The 15454-nt window shown below is 39.1% G+C and overlaps 1 non-coding gene across 1 annotated transcript; it reads right to left on the reverse strand.

Annotated features, from left to right (window-relative positions):
• Positions 1–14152: 14152 nt before the first annotated feature.
• On the reverse strand, positions 14153–14321 carry LOC127381941 (U4 spliceosomal RNA). The gene has a single exon (XR_007888834.1). It is a non-coding gene; the product is annotated as a U4 spliceosomal RNA (small nuclear RNA).
• Between the last annotated feature and the right edge of the window lie 1133 nt (positions 14322–15454).

The raw sequence follows: 15454 nt of genomic DNA on the forward strand, positions 1-15454 counted from the left end.
GAAGCCTGATCCTTAGCACAAGTATCTTTTTGGTTGCTAAGTTAAAGACAACCAAGATGTGAGAATTTACACCCAAAGAGGTTTTGACATTGATACTTTTATATCACGTGGTAACATTGTTTCCTCCACAGCAGTGGGCATTGTGAGACACTTAGATCTGCTGTCTCAACATGTCATTGATAAGATGACAATCAGTTTTTTTCTTTGGTCAGAGAAGGAAGGATACGGGGCAATCAGCTTATGTTGCAAATTCTATTTTTATTATTATTTTTTTCTTTATTTTTATTTTTTTTTAAATGAGACATGGCAAACAACCATTCCCAAGGGATTAGGTAGATAGTTCATCTATTTTAGTACAAAGGTTGGATAGAGATGTTTTGAGTTTTCTTGTGGTCCTACATTTCTGGGCATCTGTGAAAATGATAAGATATTCCCGAAAAAAGTACCTTTTCCTTTTATGCTTAACTTGTGCATAACAGTTTAGTGAAATCAATGTAGTCCAGCAGAATTCTCACCACTAGTAGTGTAGGACAATGATATTGTGCCTGAAAGAATATTTTGTAAAATCTTGGCTTGCTTAAAAAATGTTTCCTTGTGAAAAAAATGGTTACTCTTTTACAATGTATTTTCAAAAGCAAGGCATTTAAGCCTTTCCCTATCTTCTTCTACTTAGATATGCACTCAGAAGTTTTCAATATTTTTTCTTGTTGTAAAAGATCTTGATTTGAAGTACTTCCTTAAACCTTAAAACAACACACATTCTTTTTGATACCAATGTATTTTTTTTTTTTTCCTCAAAATATTTAAGGATGTGTTATTTAGCCTAGTTTTCAAAAAAAAAAAATAAAAAAAATTCCTTTTTACATTTTCTTGGCTGACATGTAATGGTTCTGATGCATCTTTTCTGGGTATGCCAATCCTGTCATATACACTAATATGAAATAATGACACAAGGTTGACTTAACTAGACATAATAGGGCATGTTTCTAAAACATTCTGTATGGGAGGTATATGCACAGATCTTGCTACTTGTTAATGAAATTGGAGAAGTTCCTCATCTGCACTATGACATGTATTTGTAACAGCTTCCTATTCCAAAGGCACAGAGTCCTTATATAATTAAATATTATTTATTTTTTTAGAAAAGCACCCCCATAATATTGTTTCAGATAAATATCAGAACTTCATTATGCAAAGGAAAATATAACCACCTTGAATTTGGAGCAATAGACTACTATCTTTGCATCTAAAACCAGTGCATGAATGTGTGTGTATATGTTCGCTCATGTGAATAGAACAATAGCAAGACAGATTTCAGTGGCCAGACTCCGTATTTGAAACATTTTCAGGGGATTGTCTGTTGTCCATGCTGTTTGTCTTTATTTCCTAGTTTTTTCAACTAAAGTTCAGTGTCTGAAGACTTGTCTTTTTACAAAAATATTACCTGTGAACATAGTAAAGAAGCTGTACATTATCCAAGAAAATACATTACTTTTTTTTGTAGAATCTTTCAGACCATTTTTAATGGTCTTAGCAAATAGTGTTGTTTTTTTCTTTAAGAAGTGGTGGACAGGAATTCGTAAACCTTCTCTTAGCCTGTGCTTTTCTTTACATATTTCTTTTAAGAATTGCTCATGTTTTGGGTATAAAATTTTTGTGGACAGCTGGCAGTGGAAAGGTTGCCACATTACATTGGCCTAGCAACAACTCTTAAATGCTGGCTTTTCCCTATGAATCAATGGTCTTATTCAAGTGAACCCAGCTTATCAGGAATGCGACATTTTTTACTCAAGGCTAGGGCTGTACTTAGGAACTGAGGGATCATCTGTGCTCCTTTGACAGGCAGCAGGATCTTACACAGATTGTTGAAAGAACTGATACAGGCACAGTTTGGTCCAGAAAGAAAACAGTGGCACCAGATGAAGAGCTGTGGCAACGAGGTGTCTAATTTTTAGCTTTCCTCTTCTACCCTTGCTATTGTTCTGGACCCAAGCTCTGAGAGCAGCTGTGCCACCTGAAGAGATCATCGGCAGCTGCTTTTTCATGCAGGAACAGCTCCCACGGGAGATCTGCCTCACCTGTTTCAGGAAATACCTTCTGTTCTAGCCATTCAAGCTTTGCAGGTCCATTTTAACGAAAAACAGGTAAGAGAGCATCCAGATGAGCAGCTTCACTGGCAGCTCTGAGCACAGTCCTCTTTGAATGGAGGGTGGTGAGGACAGGTGTGGTCAATGCTGTTGCTTCTTCAGCCAGCACACCTGCAGCTCTGGCTTTCTGCAAGTGGATTTCTGCCTGGTGTCTGCCTGGTTTAAAGGTTTATTTGGAAGTCCAGTGTTTCTTATTTAACTCCATATATTGTGAGTGGTAAGACAGAAATTTGAGGTGAGAGTCCTCAAAGATGGCTATATGGTGGGGATGAAACATGGACTTCATAGGGTGGCATGTGGGCATGTGAGGGTTTACTTCAGACCAGTTTTAATCTGGTCCTGTGGATTTAATGCCCACTAAGTGTTGGGGGAAGCTAGTCTCATTTCTGGAATAAGTTTTCAGGAATAAATTGGAATATTCTTCCAGCCTAGTTTTAGTTAAGAAATCTAGTGAATATGCCCCAAGACTGCTGCATTGTGGAGCAGAAAACACGGTAAGCGGGGACATCAGGAAGATTTGCCCCAAAAGCTCATCTCAGTCACTAATGTAGACACCTTCAGAGTTACCCATGCCACCTGGCTTTGGGAGCAGGCAAGACACAAAATGCCTATCTAATGGATCAAAGTGGATGGCTGTCCACTAAGGGAACCTGTTCAGCTCTACAGTGGCTTATACTCCCAGCACTACTAGGGTTGTCAGCAGAGTCATTAAGTAGCTATATGTTTTCAAATTCATAAATAATCCTATGAAGGTATTAGCTTTCTCTCCAATATTACCATATCCCTGGTGCTATGCACCCTCTTTCAGCTTTGTCAGGATATATGAGAAAGGCAAAGCAAGCATTAGCTCTATTTAGTTCAAGGCTTCATCCAAGCATGTATGTGACAACCATGTTAGATAAGAATATGTGAAAAATATAGTTTATTTTTAACCATATAAACATATTTTCAAATAGAAAAAAATCAGTTGTATTTTATGATGTTTTTAAACGACTGCTACTACTATTATTGTTGTTATTATTATTGTTATTTTTTATTTTTTATTTTTTTATTATTGTAATGGTGCTGTTTTTATAATTCATTTTGTCTGCTCTGAGGGAGAAATGCTTTATCTACAACTCATGTACCCTGAATGGAGAAGAGCCCCAAAATAGGCTTTGCCAAGCAGCTTCAGACTTAACAACATTGAATAAACCTTTTTATTCTCCATTAACACAGTGGACATTACTCTAAAAAAAGCAAATAGGCTATTGGTTACACCCTTGGCTTTCTCTAGGATGCTTGCCAGCCACTCCCTGTGGCTGTGCCAAATGATGTGCAGTAGGTGGGGAGTTCCATTCCCTCTGCAGGCTGAAGCCCTCTGGTGCCCTCTTAGCTGGGGTACACACTGTCCTAGCTGTTGTGTTCCTGTGTCAGATGAAACAAAAAGATGCTAAGAAAGATACTGCTCCAAGTGAAGGAGCCAATTGGAAGACTTCTCAAGGCTTCTGATCAGATGGAACCTGAACAGGAGAGGAAAGGGCCTCATACAAGGTCAGAGCTTCATCAGAGAAGGCAACAGTGTTTTTACTGGCTTTACAATGTTCCTGAAAGGGGATTGATTTGCCTGTCTAATTAGGTCAGGTTTGTAATAGTTTGGCTTCCTTTTATCCTTGTTATGTGGATAACTCAGATTTATTTTTTCTTCTGCACAGACTCAGCAGTACAATTTCAAAATTGACATGGTGCTTATCAGAAGTTAGTAATTGGATAGTGCAACCCATTTGTTTGATAAAGCCGAACTGTTCATTTTTGGTTTCTAAAAGCTAATAGGCATTGTTCCTTCTCTGACATTTGATTTTAATGGCTGTAATGTTGCTCCTGTCTCAACAGCTATATGTCTGGGTGTTTTCCTAGACTCCAGGCTTGCTCTGCAGACTGCAGGAGTCTGTTCTTAACTCTTTAGCTTCTGGGATTTGTGGTGGTTTCCTCTCTCCTCCAAATGCTGGGATTCAGTGATGAATTAAAGCTGAAGGTAGAGGTGCGTTTTTACTAAGGTCTGCATTGCTCTACTCAGTTCAGAAATAGTGTAATAATAATAATACTAATAATAAAAATCTTTATTATAGTGTGATCCTATGGAAGTTGGTGAGGTGGGACAAAACTCTGGTAAAAAGGGATGGATAAAAATCCCATGACTGCACCATTAGCCACTGATGGAGTTCTCTGAGGTACTGCTTTCGTTACCATAGAACTGGCTTACTGCAGCTCTTTTTTCTTTGGCCTTCAAGCAAAATCAATTCATGAACTATGGAACACTGCTTTAAGGCTCTTTTTATGAGACTAACCTAATCTACATATGGCATTGTCCCTACTTTACAGTTTTTTAATTGGCTACAAGCAGCTTACCATATTGATTGAAAAATTCTTCTTGTTACATTTAGAGCTATAGCTAATTATGATCTTTCTTCTCTCCTTGTCGTCTTGATTTGTGGTTCACTTCTCCTTCTGAGGAGCTCCCACCTTTCTCTTTCAGCCCGGGGCCTCCTCTACTGGAACACATTCCACCCCGGTTTCATTAAACCGCATATCTAAGCCACTGCTGTTAGCAAGATACTGAGTAAGAAGGACCACTGCTCTGGGGTTGGATGGCAAATTCTGCTTTCCAAATAAATATTGGGCAGCTCTTGACAGTATAATTACATTAGTTGGATGCTTAGGGAGCATTTCAGTAGCAAATTTTAAATTTTAGAAAATGTAAATTAAATTAAAAAAAAAAATAAAAAAATTGAGCCAAAGTGTTTTGTGGAGTTTTACAGGGGCTAAAGAGGGGTTATGCAAGAAAGTTCGGTCTGTAAATAAAATGCATATTTCATTACAGTTAAATACAGTAGAATCCTTACTGGAAGAGTTGTTAAAAACAACAGTTGTAACTCCTGATAACCGTAAGTATGTAGTGAAGTTAATTCAATAATTTGTTATTATGGAAGGAATATCAGAAGAAAAAACTATGATGAAGCATTATTTTCCAGAAATGTGACTATAGTAATTTCCCCTAGATTATGATGCAATGATCCATTAATATCTGAGTCCTGCACAAAAAAACCCTTGTTAAATGTCGAAGAATTTCAGTCTTCTTTTTGAGACTGATGTGTCAGATTGCTGCACAATCCTCACTGCTGATGGGATCAATGGGAAATCTATCTAAGAAAGATGTGAAATGGCATGCCACACTGTGTCATGAGCACAGCTGATTGAAAAAATTCTAGTTGACACCCTGTGTCACAAACTGGGGACAGAAATTTTAGCCTACTTCAGGAACTCAAAGGAGACTTATTCCAAGATGTGGGAAATGTTGTCATCAATCTCTTTGGAGTAAAATGTGTGAATTATTTTTATCGTTTCATGTTTTAATATCCATATTTCCTTCTTCCATGCCTTATTTTATGCATTTAATTCAAATGAGAGCAAATGAGTTCTGGCTGAATGTCATATATATATATAGTATATAATAGAACTATGATTAACTCTATGAATAATTACCAGTTGCAACTAAACAATTCAGATGAATAGTTTCATTAAGAAAACAACATGGGGTCATTATAAGGTTCTGGTCTCTGCCCCCAATCTTAGAAAAAAATATAGTTCTCTGAACCACCAATCTGAACTAGTGATAAAATATCTCAAGTAGGCTCACATTAAACTGGATAATATGCAGGCTGCTTGATTTGTATTGAATATGTGTCTGGTGGCTGGAACCCACTGTAATGAACTAGCCCACAAATCACAGCTTAATGGGAATCTACTTATACATATTGCTTAATTAAAAGTTGTGAGCTTATTAACATGTGTCTTTGGCACTGAGCTTTGGGGATGTAATCTCTGTGCAAATAAGACTAGGTTGTAAAAGTTTTATAGATTGACAATGATATTAAATTCCATACCTTAATAACCCATCATTTTCTCAAAGCATGGTTCCTAGTCTGTATTTATTCACTGCTGTGAAAAAGTGTTTGTCATCCTTTTACCGTGTAGGACTTCCTGTACTTGCTTTATCTCAGAAAGCTAGTGCTGCTGATGTTTCATCCACTTTGGTCTATTAATGGGTCTATTTTGGGTGTTACTAGCTATTGTGGCTAGCATACAGGCTCAGAGACTTTTTTTATTACAGAGGCACCCCATGGCACAACACCATTAGTTAGGATTGTGCCAGTGTTTCCATTATAAACCTCTGCTTTCATGGGTTTATAACTCTACTGTAAAAATTTGCTTCAGGCTCAAACTTGGACTAGAAGGTCTGAGAGTGGGAGAGAACATTTTTTAACAATTAGAACAAAAATCTGCAGTATGTTGCTCTTTACTTGGTTACATGACTTTCTTCATTTCTGTATAGCTAGTTTCAGAAACACTTCTGTCCAATTCTTTTTTTTTTTTTTTTTTTTCTTTGGCTTTATGTGACATCTTAGCTGGGCTGTTTCTCCTTCATCTCAGCTAATTCCATTTAATGTTCATTATTGCTTTCATTTAACTTTAATAAAAAAAAAATAGAATAAAGCACTCTCTCATAAGGCTTTAAAACCACAACTTCTGAATGAGGTACCTTGTGAGGTACCTCTTCTTTCTCTATATTTAAGTTCTTTCACCCTATTTGACACTTTCTCTTAGAGACTTTGTAGCTTGATGGTGCTACAGGGGAGAAGAAGGGACAGAATTTGCAAATGGAGATAGAGAAATGTGCTTTCAGAAATTGTCGCAAGTCACAGATTCCAGTGGTTTCCATGAATATCACATACAGCATAGCTATCCTCTTGTAAGAGAGTAACACATTTTCATATTACACCCTCTGAGCCACAGATCTGTGAAAGAGCAAGGAAAGCAAAGCTCTATTCTCAGTAGTTTTGATGGCTTCCTCTTCAAGAATTCTGATATTTGCTGTGAATATGCCTCCTTGCCCATCCCCTCTCCTCAATGTCCCACCTCTGAAAACACAGTGAAGAGCTTTGGTTTTCCTCAGCTGATCTCTTTGCCAAATAAGGCTTAGAAACCATTTCAAACAGATGTGCTTTTTCATGTGAGGAGTACTTCATTACCAGTGTCAGTTGACTCTGAGTAAATGCAAATTAAACCAGCTCTCCTTGAAGGACTTGAAGGTGAGAGGTGAGGACTTGACTCTCCACAAAGGACTTGAACATAGGACATGAGATCAGTTTGAGGGGAATTGCACTAAGCCAAGCCACATGATGTTTATCAGAGGTCAACACAGTTCTTATATCCTTGAGGAGACAGGAGGATGTGTGCTAAACCTTTGCCTCTGTGCTTTACTACCATGCAAGTCCCTGAAAAACATATCTGGGGGACAAACAGAGGTGGTTGTTCAAAACAAACAGGGAGGAGAGGATGGTAATGGTAAAACCATGATAATGGTTTTGAACTGAGAGAGGGGCGATTTAGGTTAGACATTAGGAAGAAATTCTTCACTGTAAGGGTGGTGAGGAACTCGAATGGGTTGCCCAGGGAGGTTGTTGATGCCCAATCCCTGGAGGTTTTTAAGGCCAGGTTGGAAGAGGTTTTGTGCAACCTGATCTAGTGGTAGGGTTCCCTGCTCATGGCAGGGGCGTTGGAACTTGATGATCTTTAAGTGCCCTTCCAACCTTAATATTTTATGATTCTATTCTGGTACGACAGTTCTGTCAAATCAGACATAGTGTGAGACCTGTGCAGCTGAGTCCAGCCTGAAGCTTCTCTGCAGCAGCATAAATACTGAGCAGCTCTGTGGTATCTCTTCCACAGTGTGCTGTCACCAAACCAGGGTGGTTACCTGTCTTTGGAGATGGATGCTGTGGCACATAGCAGAGTGTCACATCTAAGGTGCCCTACAAGAAGGCATTGCCTCCACCCTGGAGCTTGTGTTCACTCAGTCTGTCATGAGGCCCAAATGCTGTTGTGCCTCCTAAAACTTAGGGCCAGAAGCTTCAAATTAGATCAGATTACCAGGAGCCTACTGCTAAGAGAGATTTTTGTGAGGAAAAGAAGAGAAAGAAGGGTCTGTCTCTGAAGAGGGATTCTGAATGGCCTGTATCTAGTTTCTACCCCAGTCCTTTGCATCATGCTGGTTGCAGCAAGGGAGTCCAGTTGCAACAAGCTGAGGTCCAGTGGACAGCACACCTGGACCAGGCTATGATATTTGACAACCCTGTGATGCACAGAGCCTGACCAAGAGGTGGTGCCTGTGTGAGTTTTACAGAGAGCATTATATAGTAATGAATCACAAGTGACTAACAACTAGGTATTTCTTCCTAAAATGGGATGCAGGTGAATACGGCATAGTTGAATAAATAAGTTCTGTTTTCAATATATATGCTAAAATAAAACATCTCTGTATTCACAGCAGTTAACTGCATATGACAATTCAATAAGCTAAGTTATAATAAAGTATCCATGAAGGATTTTCTTTTCGTAGAACACAAATTTTGACTCCTGTACATGGACTGCTTTTATTCCAGCTGCTTCATTTTTACATTCTTCAGCAGTTCTGACAGTTCAAAAAATAATTATTTCAGTTTCTCACAAAACTATGTTATTTTGAACAATGGATTAGAAAAAAAGATCAGGTCAATTGTGGTTTTGATTCCAGACTTCATGGCTATATAGCAACAATAAAAATTGAAACAAAAGGTTGTTTCAACCTGAATTGTCAGAACGTTTAATTAAAAAATGAAGGCACTGACAGAGCTGAATATTCTTAAAGGAAATTCTTTTGACAAGAAGTTCAACAACACTTCCATATTTTCTTAAATCCACTTGATGGCACCTTTTTGCCTAACAAATTTTTTCCCTGCTTTAATCCCAAAGCCACACTCTTAGGACCTGCCTCAAGAAAGCAATTAAATACCACTGAAGTCTGTGGAACTTTAGAAAGCATTTGAAGTCTTGAACATGCTAAATTCCTGGCCTGATTCCTTCTCAACTTCATTCTTTGGAAATCTACTGCCTCTTAATTAGTTTGATTAAGTAGCGTTTTGTCTGAGACACCCTCCACTGTGAAGAAAAAGAAAGTAGGAAGAGCTAGTTGGCAGTTAGACTAATGAGAAAATGATAATTTCTCTAATACCCTGCCAGGGTCCAGTAAAATACTACTCGCATTAAAATAAAAGTTATATTTCCCTAATCTTTTAGAGATGTGTGATTCTTTCAAAATGATGTTCAAATCAAAGACTTATTACTGTCCTGAGCCTCAGACCATTTGTTCTAAGAGGTATGCTTGAATTCCAGGGAAGAAAAAGGAGAATGAATTGCAAACCTGTCGTACATGCTTTTGTGTAGTATCCTTTCCACAATTTTATTTTGCTTTATTTTAATAATAAAAATGAAATTATATATGACTTCTGAATATCCTCACTGATTAGGCAGCCAAGAATTGCATGGGAAGCAACGTCTGTGTGTTATTTTACCTGGCTAAGAAACCCAGAGTTATTAACCCCAGCCCTCACTGTGTTGTACAGACAGCTGAGCAATTAACTTGTGAGCATCCTCACTTGGTAGCACTTCTCGTGCCTGTGTTGGCTGTGAGAAAGCCTTGCAAAGGGCATCCAGAGAGACAGGCAAGTTAATGTCAGGGTGCTAGGAGAGGAAGAAACAGGCAGAAATGGTGATGCCATGTGAGAAGTCTCCAGGGAGCCTGGAGAGCAACCATGCCCAGCAGACTGCTTGGACACTGTCACAGAGATAAAGGCTGTGGTTCAGCTGCTGGTGGCAGTGGTGAATGCTCCAGCAGTGACAGTGCTGCAATGCTTCTCTCATCCAGGGGGAACTAGACATGCAGCCAGGCAGGTGCCTCCTGGTTTCTGGAGCCAGCCAGACCTCACCCTTGTACTCTGCCACCCTCAGTGGCTCACCAAAGCACTGAAGGAACAGGTGCTGGTCTCACAAAGGGAGTATCTCAGTTCTGTACCACCTGGGGTATAAGTAACCACAAAACTGGCAAGATGTGAAAAATCAAAATATCCTTGTGGCTGACTTATGAAGGAGATTTTCTGCTGCTGCTCCCTAAGCGCTTCAGAGGCCAAGCACAAAGCAACATGCCAAGATGAAAGGGAAATCTAGACTTCAGCATGGATCTCATAGATCTCTCCTTAGGCCTTACACAAGCCACACCTAGACAAACAAAGACAAATGGAAGCCATTAACTCCATGCTTTTTTGGGTTCTCTCTGTATGGGACTCAGATTTTCCCCAATACAACATAACAGCTACTTTTTCAAAGCTCTAATTGATATTCATTCAGAACTTTCTTCATATTGATGGGATTCACAGTTAATCTTCAGGGAATAAAAATCAGCATTTTTATGTGAAATTAGGTGTATATTGCTTAATCAAGGCTTTTCCAAATTAATTTACTAACAGTAAGTATTCATGCTGGTTTTCTCTCAAAAGTCCCTTTGTTTCAATACAGCTAATTTTTTTTTGCACAATTACAGCTAATTATCAAAGAAAAACTAATGAGGCTGTTCATAAAATAGTGTAAGAAGTATTTCCATTAGATATTACACTTCTTTTTTGTTGAAATGCTGACAATTTTTTAAAGATTTTTCTTCCATAATGTAGGTTTCCCAGGAACAAATTATGCTCTATCTGCTAGCCCAAAATACCATTGAACAAAATCAAATTTTTCACTGAAAAGTCCATCAACAGAAAGGTGAGTCAAATCCTTCCTGTACAAGTTCCATAACAACTTCCTGCCCAGGCACTGGACTCTACAGAGAAGATGTTGTGCCATCCAGATTACAGTACCTGGAAGGTAAGTAGAAGGGGAATAAGGCAAGAAAGGTGAGACCTAAAGAGGCCCGATTTGGTTGTTAGTAGGTCTCAAGGACAAAGTGCAAAGTATAGAAACATTTAATTCAAACTAAGGAGTAATGAATGCCTGCAGTGCCTGACAATTATATGTGAGTTCCACCGTGCTCCTTTGAATGAAACCCTGTGTCCTTCAAAGTCAGCTGGAACATTGCCCACAGAGGCCAGGGAGCTGGCACTGATGCTGCTCCCAAACCATGCTACAGTGACCAAACAAAAAGGGGTATGATAATATAATAGGATCTGATCCCCTTCATCTCACTCAGGAAAATAATCAGTAGCTGTTCAGGCAACTAAGGCAAAGTAAAACATCTTAGGTAATTAAGACGAGAGAACTGCTGGTGTATTGCTCTGAGGAAACACCCTTGTGCTAATAGTTGTCATGCAAAAAAAAAAAAAAGAAAGAGATAGAGGCTAACGACTCTCACTCTGGATGTCTGAGTTCCTGGATAAAAAAACTGGATCCTGCCTGTGTTATCTAAACTTCTTGAGTTTACTGAGCAGGAACCAGAGGAATAAGAAGTAAATTTTTGTTCATTCAGTCGTGGTCTCAGAGGAAGTCAGTAAATTCACGAGATAAATGAAAATGTTCTTTAAATGTTTTAAAGTCATTTAAAAAATATTCTGAGCTTAACCAGAAGTTTTAAAGTAAATCCGTGTACCCATGTGGGCACATCTAGAACTCTTATTGAAGGTTCGACATTAGAATGCTGTTGATTTCATTTTTCTTTTCGGCCTCTCATGCAAGCGTCCAGAAATGAAAGGGTTCTTGTTATCTACCATACAAGTACAGCTGAAGTGTTGCCAGTGAGCGATTTTCTGTCTTGTCCTTTTAATCTATGCACCACTAAAGGTGGGATGATCATATGTTCTCTCTGTTCTAGAGCATTCTGGACCATGATACTAAGTGGGGGGTGTCCTCTTTCTGAAGAATGAGAAAAAAATACTAGTATTTTGCATTACCCACTGGGTAATCATCCACTAGTAAAAGCAAGTAGAGCCTGACTTGGTGTACATAGAAGACAAAGGGATATTTTTTTCAGTTAGCTTCAGTTGGATCTTTTATGCTTTTCGGTTTGATTTTATCAACTGAAAAACATAAAAGAAATACCTGTGCTGCAAAAGATTTGTCTCCCATTTGATGCAACTACGTAAAATTAACTGTTCCATAAATATTTGAGTGACAAAACTGTAACTGAATCCATATGTTACAGTGTAGCATTTCCTATGTTCAAAGGCAAGCTGAAATATACAGCATGCCAAATACTGGTCCTTATTTGCAAACATGACAAGTGGCTTCTAGAGCTGGCCTTTGGGGTGCTCTGTTTAGAGGCTAAAAGGTGCTGAAAATCTGAGGTAACCAGACTCATTGGCACCTTTTGAAAACAGTACTTGTTAGAAAAAACTTCCTTATAGCCAGGACTGAACCAAAGGTGCTCAGCCCTGTGGAAAAGCTAGGTCTTGTTGCTTTAATTATTCTTAGCTCAAAGTCTATTTAAAATAGTGAAAGACTTGCCAGCTTGTTAGGTCAAGGATTACAAACAAACCTTAGGAATACCTATAATTAAATCCTTCTGAATGAACCTTTTTAAAAGCAAATACATATATTTGACTCAGTACTTTGTTCTTTCCAAGCTCAGAAGTGCCAAGGATTACAGGTAAAGATGTTTTTGTTTCTTCTTTATTTATTTATTTTTTTAATATTTGAACTCAGTTGAGAGACAGAAGTCTTGGCATTCTCACATCTGATTTTTACAGGATTTCCTATCTCATAGTGTAGAATCAGAAGGCTTGAATAAGCATCCTAACATCTGAGATTTGCTAATTGCTGGCTATAATGAGCACCTGATGCTCTCAGATAACAAGATTCCTTTTTGCCTTTCCCTTGTGAAGGCATATTATGTTGTGTTTCTCCATGCTAAATGGGTGACAAGAGTGACTACTGGTGCCAGAAGAAATAAAATCAAGATATCTCCCAATAACTTGAAAGCCAATATATGTCACTGCCCTAGCTCCCACTACTCTTGACATCATTTAAGGAGCTCTGTGTGAACCCACTTGGGAAAGACAGAGGCACACAGCAATCAAGGCAGTCCTTCCTGAAGAAGCAACTGTAGATCTGACAGAGAATGAGTTTATTTACTCCTTTGCTTCTTCAGACCATCACAAAGCCATTTGGGAATTACACAAGGATAGATATGTGAATATGACCACTGTGAACTTTATTTATTGGACAAAATTTCTTACATTTCTTACTGCACAGTCAGTAAATGAAACTTCCTTGGGAACATGTGATGGCAGGGATTTTACCCCTAGTCATCTCACAATGTAATAAACCCAACACTTTATAATAAGAAGGAACATACATTTAGGCAATGAGTTCACTTAGTGCTTCTGAGTCTGTGTTTCTAACTCAGGTGACCTGAAAGCAGCAGCTTTAAGAGGAAGCAAAGCCTGCACTGGATAAGGATTGCATCATCTCCCCAGGCTGCTCTCTATCCCTACTTAACTTGTGAGATCACAGAATCACAGAATGTTTAGAGTTGGAAGACCATCAAGATCATCCAACCTTAAAGATCATTGAGTTCCAACTCCCCTGCATGGGCAGGGACACCTGCCACTAGAACAGGCTGCTCAGAGCCCCACCCACCCTGGCCTTGAACACCTCCAGGAGTGGAGCCCCCACATCACCTCTGGGCAGCCTGTTCCAGTGTCTCACTACCCTTACGCTGAAGAATTTATGCCTGATCTCTAACCTAAATCTCTCTTCTTTCAGTTTTATTCCATTAACCATTGTTCTGTCACTGCAAGTCCCTGTAAAAAGTCCCTCCCCAGCTTTCCTGTAGGCCCCCTTCAGGTACTGGAAGGCCACTATGAGGTCCCCCAGGAGCCTTCTCTTCTTCAGGCTGAACAACCCCAACTCCCTCAGCCTGTCCTCATAAGACAGGTGCTCCAGCCCTCAAATAATTTTTCTGGCCCTTCTCTGGACACATTCCAACAGGTCCACATCTTTCTTGTGCTGGGGACACCAAAGCTGGATGCAATATTCTAGATGAGGTCTCACCAGGGCAGAGAAGAGGAGCAGAATCACCTCTCTCAATCTGCTGACCACACTTCTTTTGATACAGCCCAGGATGGAGCCCTTCTGGGCTGCAACTGCACATTGGTGTCTCATGTCCAGCTTTTGATCCAAAAGTTTAATATTCCATAGACAGTGTCAAAAATTGCCAATGCTGACTATATTTCAAGTCATCATGGCAGGGTATTGGGAAAAGTTTTCAATCAGCAATAATCACACCTCAGATTAACCACATTGGCTAAGAGACTGCCACTGAGCAAAGCTGTGCTTTAGAGAGTGAGAATCTCCTCCTGCCTTTCTTAAGTCTGCATTCATGTTTCATAACAGAGGTCTTGATTTAGGAATTATCAGCACTGGAATGAATCTCAGTGCTGTTCATGAATGCTGATAAGACTGAATATAAGTCTTTCACTTGTTAACCTTCTCACATGTGCCTGCATTCAGCAGCACTGAATGTCATTGGATGGTACCCATCAAGTCAGTAACTTGTTATATGAGGCAATGACCAGCTGCAGATTCTGAGACTTCAAGCAGCAGACTTAGATTTACATGTGGTGGGTGCAAGCAGAGCAAGCCCTATTGCCTCCACACTGAGCTGGCAGGAGCATTCCAGCTCCAATCTGGGAGCAGTAGGATGCAGTGCTGTGTCCGTGCTGGCATGTCCTGCTTGGCTTACACAAATGTACAGCGCTGTTGACTCTACCATTCTTTCCCTGTTTAGTGCTATATTCACATCTGGACTGGTCTCACAGTAAGTTACTGTTCTGCCTAAGAATGGGAGGGATCATTTACTTGCACGTTTAGCTCCAAGAGCATGTTTTTTTTGTGCCTTTGCCTACAGATATTTTGTTGTTGTTTTTTGTTTGTGTCTAGACTTTGTGCTGCTTAATACACTGCTATTTACTAGCCCTTATTCAATTGATGTTAAGGACACTTCTTCTAATGATTTTTTTAAACTGTATTTCCACAAACAGTTTACAACATTGGGATCAAAAACACTTAAAAATGTGGTGTGGATATTACTGTGTGGTTTTGGTTGCTACTTATTTAAGCTTCAGTTAGGACTTTCCATATGAACTGCTGAAACGGTTTCCAATTGCTCCTTGGGGTTTGGTCACTGACTTGTATGTCAAGCTTTCAACTCCTGTGCAAAGTGAAGTGCATTATAAAATTATCAGTATTGTCACAATTTTAAAGTCTCAATTTAATTGTAATGACTTTTAGCAAAAGCAGTGTGTTCAAGCAGCAGCAATGGTAGTGAATTACTGGGAGAAAAGAAAGGATAAGCTCATACATTCAGTGCAACAACTACTATAGATCTTAAAAGCTTGATGTTGGCAAAAATCAAAATGCTTCCAACAATGAAAAAAAACATCTGATGTCTTCCACTGCTAAAA

This window comes from Apus apus, chromosome 2 (genome assembly GCF_020740795.1).
Source record: "Apus apus isolate bApuApu2 chromosome 2, bApuApu2.pri.cur, whole genome shotgun sequence".
Taxonomy (NCBI): Eukaryota; Metazoa; Chordata; class Aves; order Apodiformes; family Apodidae; genus Apus; species Apus apus.